We start from the raw sequence: 3,165 nt of genomic DNA, 5'->3' as shown, positions 1-3,165 counted from the left end.
TGGGGACATACCCCGGTCTGGGATACAGAAAGGCTCTGGCCATGCCAGGAGCAAACTCAAGACAAGATGGGGCCACAGAAAGGGCCTGAAGATCACCGACTCTCTTTAAGGAAGAGATGGCAGGCAGAAATGCAGTCTTAATAGTGAGAAACCTCAATGAAACCTCTTCCAGAGGTTGAAAGGGAGCTTTAGAAGGGGCATCCAGAACCACAGCCAAATCCCAAGCAGGCACTCTAGGGCATACCGGAGGCCTCAGCCTCTGGGTACCCTTGAGGAAACGTGTTACTAATGGGTTCCTCCCCAAAGACTGCTTGCCCAGAGGGGCATGGTAAGCAGAAATAGCAGCCACGTAAACTTTCAAAGTGGAGGGGGATAGCCCTGTCGCAAAACGATCTTGTAGAAATTCCAGCACTGGACCAACAGGGCAGTTAACTGGGTCTAACTAACGTTCATCACACCATGAAGTGAAAAGATGCCACTTAGCAGTATACGATTTCCTCGTGGAGGGAGTTCTGGACTGGAGTATAGTCTCCACTACCTCAGTAGAGAGACCGGAAGCTATGAGTTGTGCCCCCTCAGGGGCCACATTTTCAGCTTCAACAACTCCGGATGGGGGTGAACAATGGTGCCCCCTGCCTGTGAGAGGAGATCCCGCCGAACGGGAATCTCCGATGGAGAGTCTTTGAGTATGGCTACCAGGTCCGCAAACCATGGACAGCCCGGCCAGTATGGGGCTACTAATAGGAGACTAACCCCATCTCGGCGAACTCTCTCCAGAACTCCCGGTAGCAGAGCGATCAGGGGAAACACATACAGATGCAGCCTCGGCCACGTCTGTACCATAGCGTCCAGTCCAAGAGAAGCTGGTTGAGTGAGGGAAAACCAGAGGGGACAGTGTGAAGTCTCTTGAGTCGCAAACAGATCCACTTGTCCTCTGTAAAACTCTCTCCATATCTGCTCCACCACTTCTGGGTGGAGTCTCCATTCCCCGGTCCTCAGCCCCTGCCTTGACAGGATGTCTGCTTCCTGATTGAGGTGCCCCGGGATATAAACTTCCCTCAGTGAGAGCAGCTTCCCCTGGGCCCACAGAAGGATATGGCGCGCCAGCCTGTAAAGGGGCACGAACGCAGACCCCCCTACCGATTTATATAGGAGATCACTGATGTGTTGTCTGTGCAAACTAGCACATGATGGCCTCTCAGGTCTGGGAGAAAATGCTTCAATGCTAGAAACATGTCCAGCATTTCCAGGCAATGTATGTGCCACAGGAGATGGGGACCTTCCCACAGACGCTGGGTGGAGTGGCCACTCATGACCGCTCCCCAGCCCGTGAGGGAGGCGTCGTCGTCAGCGTTACATGACGATACAGAGCCCCCAACACAGGGCTTTGTGACAGGAACCAAGGTTTCTTCCACATGTTCCGGCAAGCCCCGGCGGGGAGGCAGTGACTTAGAGCGCATGAATCGCTCATCGAGCTTGCTCTTCAGTTGCTCTTCCTGCACTTTAGTCGGCCAGTCAATGTTTTAATTTGGCCACAGCTCTAGTCACCACCTCCAAATGCTCCTCAAACAGTATAGACTGTGGTGGCAAGTCTACAGATTCATCTTTGTCAGTACCCTCATCATCCTCCTCCTCAGAGGAAGATAAATGGAGCACTGAGCCCTCTCCAGGGGCGGAAGAAACCGTTTCCGAATGTGCTTCCGTTCCCTGAGAGAGAGTGCTGGATCTGGCAGGTGAGGAAAGAGAAAAGGACCTGCCCGTCTCTAATCCCTCTGCCACATCCATTTGCGAAACCCACGATCTGAGTCGCCGTTCTGCCTCGGCAGAAGCAGGACCCGAACCGCGAGGAATGCTAGAGAGAGCGCCCTTCGAGGAGGAGCATCCGCATCGTGAGGCGAACACAATGCAGACAATCAGCTCCCTCGAGAGCTGACTGAGCGTGCTCCACTCCCAGACAAGCAACACAAACTGTGTATCCCTACCCATAATTAAACGCGGGCAGGGAGGAACACACAGCCTGAAAGATTGCTTGTCCACTTTCCTATCTTTGCTTGCCATGATATCACTCTTTCAAAGACAGACAACAATAAATAGAACAAACACACATAGAGCGCTTACTGAACAACAGAAGCTGCCGCTGTCACCACCGAATGTGCTTTTATACTTCCTGGTCCCTACATCATCCCCGTCGGTGACGTCACCCGGGATTCCCTCGGACAGATTACACACGTGTTTCAGAGCGTGGTCACACAGAGGCATTTGCAAAGCGTTTTGCGACACAGCTCAAGTTCCTGAAGGGGATCTATAATACATTTTGAGCAACATGATACTAGTAACTGATAATGTAGGAAACCACAGACAAATGTACATAATCAGTTGCATGAATGTACCAAAGCAATTGCAACTTTTTCAAAAGAATGAGAAACTTTTTATGATCTGCATAAGTGACTAGATAACGTGGAGGTTGAACAAGTAGTTTTGAGAATTTCATTTCTGATCTGAGAAATGCACCAAAGCCACTGAGAAAAACTGTAAGATGACTTTGGCCCATTTATCTCCATCGAAGTTTCTGATTGGTGTGTGATAAATGTTGACTCCTAGTGTTCCCACTTGGGTAATTGTGTACTAATTGAGCTCAAACTTTGCAGATTTGAGTGAACAATATTGAATGCTAGTGCTTTCTAAATGACCACACGGTGTAAGCACTGAGAAATGTAGGGTTCCTTTTCATGGGAACTTCGAACTGCGTCCTCTAGGGGTCGCTATGGGGAACGCCTCGTCGTGACCCGTGTCTGAAGCATACATTGAAAAAACACCAACTCGTTGGCCGGCGACAGCCATGACGTCACTACCGGTGCGACTATAGTATAAATAGGCGCCGGGAGCTACCTTCGTTTATGATGTGCACAAGTGACTAGATGATGTGGAGGTTGAACAAGTAGTTTTGAGAATTTCATTTCTGATCTGAGAAATGCACCAAAGCCACTGAGAAAAACTGTAAGATGACTTTGGCCCATTTATCTCCATCGAAGTTTCTGATTGGTGTGTGATAAATGTTGACTCCTAGTGTTCCCACTTGGGTAATTGTGTACTAATTGAGCTCAAACTTTGCAGATTTGAGTGAACAATATTGAATGCTAGTGCTTTCTAAATGACCACACGGGG

The sequence above is a fragment of the Sinocyclocheilus anshuiensis genome, unplaced genomic scaffold, assembly GCF_001515605.1.
Source record: "Sinocyclocheilus anshuiensis isolate Anshui unplaced genomic scaffold, SAMN03320099.WGS_v1.1 scaffold1810, whole genome shotgun sequence".
In the NCBI taxonomy this organism is placed as follows: Eukaryota; Metazoa; Chordata; class Actinopteri; order Cypriniformes; family Cyprinidae; genus Sinocyclocheilus; species Sinocyclocheilus anshuiensis.
This window is presented reverse-complemented; position numbering follows the sequence as displayed.